This window comes from Chionomys nivalis, chromosome 3 (assembly GCF_950005125.1).
Source record: "Chionomys nivalis chromosome 3, mChiNiv1.1, whole genome shotgun sequence".
Taxonomy (NCBI): domain Eukaryota; kingdom Metazoa; phylum Chordata; class Mammalia; order Rodentia; family Cricetidae; genus Chionomys; species Chionomys nivalis.
This window is the reverse complement of record NC_080088.1, coordinates 28,935,836-28,948,413: the sequence shown is the minus strand read 5'-3', so window position 1 is coordinate 28,948,413 and position 12,578 is coordinate 28,935,836. Positions and strand designations below refer to the sequence as shown.

General features: G+C 38.6%; 1 non-coding gene across 1 annotated transcript; it reads right to left on the bottom strand.

Moving 5' to 3' along the window:
* Positions 1-12,101: 12,101 nt before the first annotated feature.
* On the bottom strand, positions 12,102-12,174 carry Trnak-cuu (transfer RNA lysine (anticodon CUU)). The gene has a single exon. It is a non-coding gene; the product is annotated as a tRNA-Lys (tRNA).
* Positions 12,175-12,578: the final 404 nt, after the last annotated feature.

The following is a 12,578-nucleotide window of genomic DNA, read 5'->3' as shown; positions in this document are numbered from 1 at the left end:
CTTTTACCTCCCTCACCCATTTTGCTTGGGGTAGATAATGACTGTGTGAATTAAATTTGTGTGGATACACTCTTAACTGGATGGCCTCCTGCCTCTATCTTCACAGTCTCTTGTCTATTTCTTTCCTCAGTCCCCACTCCCACTTTAATGCACCTTTGAACAGGTTGACTGATTTCCAACAAATAGTGCTTCAAAGTAAGACCTGAGAATGTGATAAGAGTGAAGGACACTGCAGGTGAAAACTGAGCGCTCGGATAATTAGTAAATGTGGAAGTACAGTGAGTATATTGAGAGCAAAATTTGTAAATATTTTCTGGGAAATAGTAGCCAGCTCTTTGTACATTGCTTAAAGATATTTCAATAGCCAGAGGAGCACAGGTAGAGCAGTAACAGATACAGAGAGTTTTAGTTTGTAGACATTTTTAACTACCCCTCCCTCACTGGAGCTGCTGCCTTTTCTGGACTGTACCTAGGGCTCATGGGAGCAAATGCAATGCAGCCCTGCCTGGACTCACAGCTGACCCAGCCGGTGGGCACTGTAGTCTCAGAGCCTCCACAATGGTAGTAGCTGCCTGCATCCCTGCACTGCAGCTAAGTTTGCTGGCTGCTGCCCTGGGCAAAGGTGGCCACCCTCACCCATATTGCAGCTAACTTTACAAGCCCGCAGCCACTGCCACCCACTTGTGGGACAACTAAGCTGTGGAGCATGCAATCTGCCCCACTCAAGCCCAGCCACAGCTCTGGGCCTAGAGCTCTGGGAGCCACTGCTGCTGTTATTCCCTGGTCCGTTGCAGAATTTCAGAGCTTTGGAGCATTCTGCTGCCTTGCCCTAGACCAGTGGGCAATGGCAGGCCATGGCCTTCTGAAGCTACTGCAGAATCCTACTTTGCCAGGCCATGTGCCTATGAGAATGTTAATGCTGCCTGCTAGTCTGCTTTGAGACCCTGAAAGGAGGTCAACAGCTCTGATTATATTTGACTTTACTCAATTTGTGGATCAAATTGATAATCGTTTTCCAGCTGAACAATTGCTGTAATTTGCCCAAATGCATTTCTTTATATTTCCTAAAAGTTGTGATGAAAGATTCATAAAAGAAGCCATGGTGGTTTTTGCCGATGGTTCATTCAATGGAAGAGCTGCTTATGTTATCAAAGGTAAAGATTATGTACAAACAATTCCATCCTCAGATCAAATAGTAGAGTAATGAGCTATAGCTATGGCTTTGCAACCTCTTGTTAATAGTTCCTTTAATTTTTATACTGATAGTCATATTTTTAGAGCTCTTCATATGACTGAGACCATTTCATGCATTGGAACTACAATTGGTAAATTTCTGGATGTTGTTTCAGCAAATCCAAGATGCCATTTATTAAAGAAAATTGTCATGTTTATTGAGTCATATTAGAGCTCATTCCAATCTTTCAGGCTCATAACTGAAGGTAATGCATCTCCTGGTAAATTAACATGGATGGTCAGTTTGTCCCAGGAAAAAAATGGCTCAAAAGTCACATGCCCTTCATCATTGGGATAAGAAAATTAAGAAAACAATTTGTTCTTACCAGGGAAATTGTTCATTATATTGTCAAACATATTGTGATTTACTCCCACAATATTTATGTGTTCCTCCCTTAGGGGTAAGCCCTTGAGGTCTTCTCCCGAATTATCTATGTCAAATGGATATAACTCATGTAGAAGAATTTGTCAAATTAAGATATGTGTTGTGGCCATCAATACCTATGCACAATTTTTGATGGCAACTATGAAATCTGGGGAATACACCAAGCAAGGACTACTCATTGCTTAAAGTGTTTTTAATGATTAGAGATTCCAAAAGTTATCAAAATGGAAAAATTGATCGACATATATTAGTAATGCATTTGTTCCCAGTGGAAATTTGAACATGAAACAGGCATTCCTTATAATCCTCATGGACAAGGTATTGTTGAATGTACGCATTAAAGTCACAAAATGCAGCTTAAAAAATGTAAAAAGGAGTTATATCCTCAGTCACCATATAATGCATTGAATCATACCCTCTTTATTTTGAATTTTTGAATGTGGGTGACTGTGAGCAACCTACTGTGGATAGGTTCTGGCATGATGGCACTCGAGAGACTTTCATGCAGGTGAAATGTTAACAATCTTGCATTGGATTACGAAAAGGTCCCGAGCTTGTTATGGTATGGGATTGAGGGCATGTTTGTGTTTTTTCGCAGGAAGAAAATGAAGTTTGATGGCTGTCTGAGAATTTGGTGGTGTGTGTGGAACATGAGTGTCAACCCTGATAATATTGTGGCTGCAGAGATGCCCCCAGAGAGGAGTTGTAATGAGATTTGCTGAACCTATGTTCCTGATCATCTGATATTGAAAACTGCAGTCTGGGAAGGGAAGAAGATAATAGTGATGTTTAGTGTTTCCCAGCTTCACGATATACCTGCTACACAAATTTCCCAGACCTCTGTGAGTTCTAATTATTCTGGATAAAACCAAGAAATGCCTATCTGTTTTCGCAAAAATGAACCTGTGACTGAATGAGCATTCATCTGTTTATCCACACAATATTTTGGGAACATGGAAGTCAACTGCCTGTGCAGTGTTCATCTGAAACTATGAAAGAGAAGGCCTGGAGAACAGGAACCTCAGAAATTTCCCCTTTGTAGGATAAAGACTTATTAGAAGAATTGAACACTATTATAGAGGCAATATGTGGTGAAAGGCCCTCTCAGTATATGAGGTGGAGTCAAATAAAAGCTTTGCTGATGATATTTGGTAATTGGGTACTAGAAGAGCTTAAACATATCTTTGGAACTTGGGAGTAGAAATGCATTGGACTTTAGGAGAAGAAAAAGACTCATAATTCACTCACCAAAATCAATTCCTTTGATTATAAAAATAGTAATATAGGGCAGAGGTGGCACACACCTTTAATCCCAGCACTCGGGAGGCAGAGGCAGGCAGATCTCTGTGAGTTCGAGGCTAGCCTGGTCTACAAGAGGTAGTTCCAGGACAGGAACCAAAAACTACGGAGAAACCCTGTCTCGAAAAATCAAAAAAAAAAAAAAAATAGTAATATAACCAATTGTTTGTCCACTGTTACTTACCAGACTGGATTTATGGTATTGACCAGTTAATATTTGTAAGCACTTCTGTTCACATTGAAAGTGTTCGTGGATGGAAAAAAAGTTTAAGCACTCATCTGAAAGGGATTTGTTGCGATGCTAATGAGTCCTTAGATTCAATGAAACTAAAAAAATCTGATTTGTATTTTGATGCAGCTAAACTGTTGAAGACATCCTGGACCAATTTAAAGAGGAAATTTCTTTAGTCACCCTTTACTATTTTCTTAGGAGTTATTTCAGTCATAGACCTATGTGTATTGATAAGCATTATCTGCTTCCCCGTGATTATCAAGTTACTTGTGAACTTTCAACGGAAAGCTGGTTCATAGATACATGGTGTCAAGATATGCACTCTCCCTTTACCCTTTATAAACAGAGACTTGTAGTCAGAGATGGATAAGATCACTTTCCCTGCAGTTCATCTAAGACAGAGCACATATGATTTAAGTTGTGTACCAATGACAGGTAAGTCTCGAATGTTGTAAAAGACAACCTAAAACAGGCACAGTCATATGTCCTATAACAGAAGCACAAGCATTAATAAATAAATAAATATAAAAATGAGAGCTGTGAGAACCCACATAATTGACTTTGTTCTATCTTGACTTAATTTCAGAGAATTAAAACCTATTCTTGATTCTCAAGGAGATATTACTGTTTGTTTGCTCTAAGGTGTGGTTAATAAATGCCTTGATCCTCGAGGCTAGATAACTGGAAATTTGATCTAAACTATGGTTGCTAGTTTTCTTGATTCTCAAGACCAGATAACATGATGTTTGATCTAATGAATCTAATAACTAGATGTCTTGAACAATATCTTGATCCTCAAGGCCAGATAACATGATGTTGGATCTAAAGCATGGTTAAAGTTACTCATCAAGGCCAAATGTGGGATTTTTTTTTCTTTTTTTTAGCAAAGGAAATGGTTACAGAGTGCTTTGAGAATGAAGGAAGTAATTACACTCGTTTGTTACTTGTATCATGGTAAGGTAATCTTTTGCCCTTCCCTTTCCTTAGGGTATATAAAGGCTATGAGAAATGAATTTGGTCATATACTGATTCACTGGATTTCCTGCTAACTTTGTCTTATGTCTTTTGTCTATTTTTCCTAAATCTTCACCACTTTTCAGTCACATTTAAATAGGTAAATTGGTTTCTGACAAAGACATTAAAAATATTAACCACATGATCCAGTAGGCTCATGCCAGAGATGCAGGGATTGTTTAACATATGAAAATCTGTCAATGTAATCCATTACATAAAAAAAAAAAACCTAAAGGAAAAAGACAGCACAAGGTCATCTTATTAGATACTGGGAAGCACCTTCAACAAAATCTAACAAGACTTCATAACAAAGATCTTAGAAAGATTAAGGATACAAGGAACATACCTAAACATAATAAAGGAAATCTATAGAAGACAAGAGCAAACATTAAACTAAACAGAGAGAAATTCAAAGTAATTTCATTAAAATAAGGAATAAGGCAACCTCTCCACTCTCCATATCTATTCAATATAGAATTCTAAGTTCTACCTAAAACAATAAGAATATGAAAGGAGATTAAGAGGATACAAATTGGAAACTAAGAAGTCAAACTTTCACTATTTGGAGAAGATATGATAGTATAAATAATTAGCCCCAAAACTTTTACCAGGGAACCTAGCAATAACATTTCTGAGCATATATCAAAAGGATACTCAATTATGCCATGCTCATTTGCTCCCCTGACACCCGGATATGAATTATGACACAGAAACTTTATTAATTATAACACTGTTTGGCCAAGATCTTATGCATATTTTTAGCTAATTCTTACATTTTACATTAACCCATTTCTATTAATCTGTGAATCATCATGAAGTTGTGGCCTACTGGTAAGGTTTTAATTGGCAGTTGGCATATTTCTCTTTTGCCAACTACATGTCATCTCTCTGATTCCATCAATTTTTTCTATAAATATATTTCCCATCTGACTTTACTCTATGAAGTCATTGAAAAAATAGCTTCTTTAATAACTAACTAGTGGCAATGAAAATTATTTATAGCATACAAAGGGGATTCCACATCATATTCCCATTTCTGCCTAAATAAAAATGAAGGTTATAACTTTAACACAGTAAAATTATATCTAACAAAACAGGAATTAAACAAGAATTACTCTTACAATATTTCTATTTACTTTATCTTTTATAATAACTAAAGAAAACTATAAATATAACTATCTATTTTTTAAATCTCTTAAATACCCCAGCAGGATATAATATTGCCTAAGTTAACAGGAAGTACATTGTAAGAAACTTCCAAAACTCTAGAATTAGCAAAGACTTCTCGCTGCTTGGACAGTTAGGCAAAGTTCTTCTATAGCATTGGGGTATCCATCTTCAGTTTGCAGGCCGATAGTATCTGGCAGACCTTTTCATGAAGTAGGGAATTTGAAAGACTGTTTTGTTCTATTGGAAGTTGGTTAGTCACTTTCTTCTGCATCCTGCAAAATGACTGGCAGAGACTTTCATGAAACAGAAACCTGATGGAGGTGGGTCTTGTATTAATCTGTTGCTTTCATTGGTTAATTAATAAAGAAACTGCCTAGGCCCATTTGAAAGGCCAACCCTAAGGTGGGTGGAGTAAACAGAAGAGAATGCTGGGAGAAAGAAGCCGAGTCAGTGAGTCGCAATGATTCTCCTACTCCAGACAGACGCAGGTTAAGATCTTTCCTGGTAAGCCAGCTCGTGGTACTACACAGAGTATTAGAAATGGGTTAGATTGCCAGGCGGTGGTGGCGCATGCCTTTAATCCCAGCACTCGGGAGGCAGAGGCAGGCAGATCTCTGTGAGTTCGAGGCCAGCCTGGTCTACAAGAGCTAGTTCCAGGACAGGCACCAAAGCTACAGAGAAACCCTGTCTCGAAAAACCAAAAAAAAAAAAAAAAAAAAAAAAAGAAATGGGTTAGATCAATATGTAAGAGCTAGCCAATAAGAGGCTGGAACTAATGGGCCAGGCAGTGATTAAAAGAATACAGTTTCCGTGTAATTATTTCTAATAAAGCTAGCCGTGCCGGGGGCTGGGTGCCAGGAACATAGCCCCACAGCTCTTATTACAAGAGAGTGGCTCCCAACATGCTAATGAACTCCACGTAAAACCTGAGAGGGCTTAAAAAGGACACAGAAAGAATTTAAGACAGTTTTTTGCTGTTTGTGGGTTGCATACCGCAAAGAAATTGTCCTGACTCAGCAGCAGGAAAAAACTGGCTGTTTTAAAATGCTGGCTTTCTGGGCTGTGCCACCATCGCTATCTCTGTCTGGCTCCTGTGGGAGAAAGAGTCTTTGAATGGAGCACTTGGAATAAAGTGCTACGATTTGTTTGATGGCAACTAGGCTCGCTGTGTGCCTAAAAGGAAGTCATTGCGTGCTGTGGCTCAGGAGCACCAAATGGCTCTATGGCAGGAGCCACTCAGCTCTGCTGAACTGTGCCTGTCTCAGGCAGGAACTACCATAATTACTGTAATAACAGCACAGTTAAGGTTTAGACTGGGCAGGACACAGGCGGTACTATATTACCCCTACATGGTGCAACTTAAGTTTTTAAGAACTGCTTAACATTTTAAGAAATGCTCCTGGAGAGTAAAAATAAAAAAAATACAGATTCACAATAAAACAGATTAAGACATAAAAGACAACAGTGTTGGATGAGTGTACGTAGGCTTGAGAGAGAGAAGAACAAAATATAGAGAATAAAGTTAATGGTTTAATAAAATGATAAAGTCCTTAAAGAGACAGAGTACAGATAGTTATAGATTAAAAAAAAATAAAGAAAACTAAGCCACGTAAAAATTAAAATTCACAGAGAGTCTGGATTATGTACATTGTGTTTTCTTTAAAATTTTTGACTGTAAAGGAGTTAAGTACAGAGAGACATTTCATTAAATGGGCTGCCAAGTGGAACCAGAATGGATATCATAAGAGTATTATGATTTCAGAATTTGGGTCTAAGGATATGATGCTTTGGAGAGGGTCTTCTTTTGTTTACACAGAGGATGAGACTCTGTGGATTGCGTCTATACCAATATGGTATGATAGACCACGCCCTCCTGAAAGGTTGCTGTGAACACCTTCAGAAAATTACTTCACTCAACTACCGACTGAGATGACCCTGACACACAGGTTACACCATGAAAGATCTGAATACAGCGCCCCCATTCAGCAGGAAGCAGTTTGGAGAAAAAAACTGCACCCATGTTCCCAAATATTGTTTATAAATGTTCTTTTACATTTAAAGGCTGGTGACTGATGTCTTTCTCCTTTGGCAGCTACATGGCCTCTTTCTGACTCCATCGACTTTTTCTCTAACATCTTTTTAGATTTCATGCCTGGCTTTACTCTATTAAGCCACTGATAAAAACAACTTTTTTTAATAATCAGTGCTAATAAAACATATTTGTAACATACAGAGTTAAATCCCATATGAGGGGAGAGCAATGAATGGGACATCTTGATGGTTAATTAGGTTAGGGAGAAACCTGGTGCAAGGCAAATTTCTAGGAATCCACAAGGATGACTTCAAAGATTCAGATGGGTAACTACCCTAACTGTCATAAAACCTCCATCAAGTCACTCATGGAAGCATATTCAGAGATCCACAACCAGGTACCAGACTGAGTGCAGTGGGACCAAGGTCTATTTCTTTTTTTTTAGTTGGCTTTTTGGAACTCATTCCTTGTTCAGTCATAATGCAGGGGGAAGCAGCTTAGTACTGCCTCAATTGAATATGCCAGGATTTGCTGTCTTCCCATGAGAGGCCTGACCCTTTCTTAGGAGTGGATGAAGGTAGGTTGGTGAGTTGTGTGTGGGGGTGGGAGGTGGGGAGGGATTAATTATGGTTGGTATATAAAATGAATAAATAATAAATAAAAATTAGTGAGTACTCAAAAAAGTTTATACTTATGTGACAATAATCTTTATTATAAATTCAGTAATTCAAATCACCGAAACAATTGGGTGGTTTTTAAGATTTTGTCATTGTTGTAACTTAGTTTTTATATTTTTAAGGAGGTAGCAACTTTAGATCATAAAAGAACTCTAATAAGGATTACTTCTCGGCCTTTGTCAATTATTTGTGTTACAGTTGTGATCAAGTAACTTAAATTTTCTAAGGCATAATTTCTCATTTATAAATAGAAAGTTAATCAGTTTGTCACCCATGAAAATGTATATTAGAAAAAGGATATACAAAATTATTTGTAAATAAGAAAATGCCACTCAATTTTTAATTTGGTTTGCATTTGTTGACTTTTCATCCTCTGTGTGTGTAGTTTTGGAAGGCAAATGTTTTATTGTTAAATACACTTTTAAACATCATTTAATTAATCCTTGATTTTCTTCTAATTATCTTGATTTTTAATTTGTATTCTCATATTTAAATCTTTGTTGTGCCTTGAATCATCTTCTACTTTGACCCTAAAATAGAACTGTTATATTATGAGCAGCCACTCTGTAGTAGTGTGGAGTGGCGGGCTGTGTCCCGCCACCCCAGCTCCTGGCTGCCTGGCTAGCTTATGACCCGAAATAACAACACACAAACTGTATTCTTTTAAACACTCCCTGGCCCATTAGTTATAACCTCTTATTGGCTAGCTCTTACATATTGATCTAACCCATTTCAAATATCCCTGTAACACCACAAGGTATGGCTTACCAGGAAAGATCTAACCTGCGTCTGTGTAGGGTGGGAGAATCATGGCAACTGCCTGATTCGGCTTCTTTCTCCAAGCATTCTGTTCTGTTTACTCTGCCTACCTAATTTTCTGTCCAATCAAAGGGCCAAAGCAGTTTCTTTATTTAACCAATGAAAACAACTCAAAACAGAAAACTCTCCCCCGTCATTTCCCCTTTTTCTGTTTAAACAAAAAAAGAAGGCTTTCACTTTAACATAGTAAAATTACGTATAACAAAACAGTTATCAAGCGGTTACAATATTTGTATCTACATTATCTTTTATCATAACTAAGGAAAACTAACTGTAACTATTCATTCTTCAGCTCCATCAAAGACTCCAGAAGGATATAATATTACCTAAGCAAATAAGAAGTCCAAAACTCTAGAAATGACAGAGACATATTGCTTCCTGGACAGTCACCCAAAGTTCCTCTGTACCATTGGGGCATCTATCTTCGGCTTACAGGCCCATAGTATCCAGCAGACATTTCCATGAAGCAGGAAATTTCAAAGTCAGTTCAGTCACTTTCTGCTGTGTCTTGCAGAATGTCTCACAGACTCTTTCATGAATCAGGAACCCCTGAAAGACCATCTCACCTTTAGGCAAGTTCAGCAGACCTCTCTCTGGGGGTTCTCTGTGTCCAGTTTATGCAACAGTCCAGGCAAGAGCAGTTTCTTGCCCAAATGGCTATCAAACTCCATAAGGAGCCTCTTTGATGCCCATCTTCCTCTTGAAGTAGCTGGTGCTGCCAGGAGTAGATGTGTCTCATTGTCATGAAAAACCCTAAGTTTTTAAAACATTTTAAATGCCACATTCTGCAGTCTTTGAAAGATATGAAGAATGCCTATCTAACTGAAATATATCTCTATATATCTAGAAAATCTAATTAATATCACTACAAGATTGACTATTATCAATGATTATCCATTAGCAACCTATATTTCCTAATTATACATTACATTTTTAAATGAACTTCACAATCACAATACCTTAATCAAGATTAGAAATATTCATATACATATAACAAAACTGACCTTAAAATCCATACCAATGCAAATTATTCGTACCTATATCATTTCCCCCTTAAAATGTAAAAGAACATTTATAAACCATATTGGGGAACATGGGTGCAGTTTTTTCTCTCCAAACTGCTTCCTGCTGAATGGGGTCACTGTTATTCAGGTCTTTTATGGGATAACCTGTCTGCTAGGTTCATCTCAGTTGGCAGTTTAGTGAAGTAATTTTCTGAAGGTGTTCACAGCAACCTTTTAGTAGGGCGTGGTCTATCATACCATATTGGGATAGAAGCAATCCACAGGGTCTAATCCTCTGTGAAAACAAAAGAAGACCCTCTCCAAAGCAGCATATCTTTAGACCCAAATTCTGAAATCATCATACCCTTATATGCATTCTGGTTCTACTTGGCAGCCCATGTAATGAAATGTCTCTCTGTGCTTAGCTCCTTCACAGTCAAAAATTTTAAAGAAAACACAATGTACATAATCCAGACTCTCTGTGAATTTTCCATTTTTACGTGGCTTATTTTTCTTTATTTCTTTTAATCTATAACTATCTGTACTCTGTCTCTTTAAAGACTTTATCCTTTTTTATAAAGGCATTAACTTTATCCTCTTTTTTTTTCTCTCCCAAGCCTACGTACACTCATCCAACATTGTGATCCATTTAGTGGTCTGAATCTGTCCTATTTTGAATCTGTATTTTTTTTTACTATTCAGGAGAATTTCTTAAAATGTTAAGCACTTCTTAAAAACTTAAGTTGCACCATGTAGGGGTAATACGGTACTGCCTGTTTACTGCCAGTCTAAACCTTAACTGCACTGTTGTTATAGTAATTAAGATCCTTCCTGCCTGAGGTCAGCACAGTTGAGCAAGGAGCAGCCGCTCCTGCCTCATATCCATTGGGTGCCCCTGAGCTGCAAACAGTTCCAGGCACATAGCAAGTCCACATTGGAGCCATAGTCAGCAGTTTTCATCTAAATTACATACAAATCTGTCACGCAGAGCATTGCGCAACCTAGAAACAAGTCTCTGTATGGCAGCAGGAATCTGCCATGCTCTTCCTCCTGCCTAAGCCTGATTCTACTGTCTGCCCAGGTGCAGGCAGGGAGTGCTGAGTGGTCTCAGAGCACTCTTTCGGATCCTAAGTGGGAACACAACATCCAGTCCCATAAAAGCCATTGAAATGCTTTATTTTACCTGTGCAATAAGGCACACTGTGCCCTCAAGTAAATGCTTAAGGAGAATTCTTCATTTACTATCTCAGGACTATGCATAGTTGGGTATGCATATGATTAATATCAGATATGTTGTAAGAATGGATTCCATTAGGAAAGGGATTATAAGATCTAATATATCAATCAAAAATGAGTACCACCCTTGTTACATCCTAGGAACTAAACTTCTCCTCTTGAATCTCATAAAAGAAAACTTTAAATAGTGACTTGTCCCTTGAGTACTTTCTCATTTTTTATAGTGTATTTTCTGACATATACTATATCTTTGTTTTGAATTAAATCTTGCTTCATTGCAATCTAAAAAAAAAAAAAAGAAAGAAAAAGAAAAAAAAAAAGAAATGCTTTAAAGCCAGAGTTTGCACTGGTGGCACAACCCTAGGAAGCCTTGTTTCAAAACCGCAGCTTTTTTTTCCTGTTGTGGCTGCTGAATCAGGAAATTCTCTCTACAACACACCCTAGCAAACAGCAAAAGACTGTGTTAAACTCTTTTGTGTGTGTGTTTAAAATTAAGCTCTCTCTCATGTTTTATGTGGAGTTCATTACCACATTGGGTGCCACTCTGTTGAAGGAGCTGGAGCTGCATTCAGGCCACCCCAGCTCCCGCATGGCTAGCTTATTCCCAGAAATAACTGATGGAGGAAGGTCATTTGTCAATAAACAAACTGCCTTGGCCCATTTGATAGGCCATCCCTTAGGTGGGTGGAGTAGACAGAATAGAATGCTGGGAGGAAGAGGAAGTGAGCTCAGATGCAGGGCAGCTCCTCTCAGAGCCAGAAGCGATGAAGCAAGCCGCCAGGTCAGACATGCTGAATCTTTCCTGGTAAGACTGATGCTACACAGATTATTAGAGATGGTTTGATCGGGATATGAGAATTAGCCAGTAAGGGCTAGAGCTAATGAGCCCAGCAGTGTTTAAAAGAATACAGTTTGTGTGTCGTTATTTTGGGGCATAAGCTAGCCAGGCAGCCATGAGCCGGGCTGTGGGAAGAGGCCCGCAGCTCCCTACTACAGATGGCGCCCAACGTGGGGCTCGAACCCACAACCCTGAGATTAAGAGTCTCATGCTCTACCGACTGAGCTAGCCGGGCAGCCATGAGCCAGGCTGTGGGAAGAGGCCCGCAGCTCCCTACTACAGATGGTGCCCAGACATCTACAGAAAGCCTGAGAAAGCTTGGGAAAGAATAGAGTAAAGCATGTTTTCTTGGTAGCAACAATTTCTCGGGTCTGCTCTGCTTGCTAGACGCAAGCAAGCTCTCTCATCTAAGAGAGTCTTCCTGACTCAGCTTTAGCTGCAAAAACTTGCAGCTCTCTTAAGAGGTCCTGCCACAAAACACTTAAATGGTATTGATAAAAGCTGAATGTATGCTTTTTGGTTTTCAGACGTAGCAGGAAAAAATGCGCTGTTTAAAAATGCCGTCTTTCTGGGTCATCCTGTCAGGGCAAACTCTGACTGTTTGAGGCAGGAGGTCAGCTACAGAGAGAGCATTTGAGT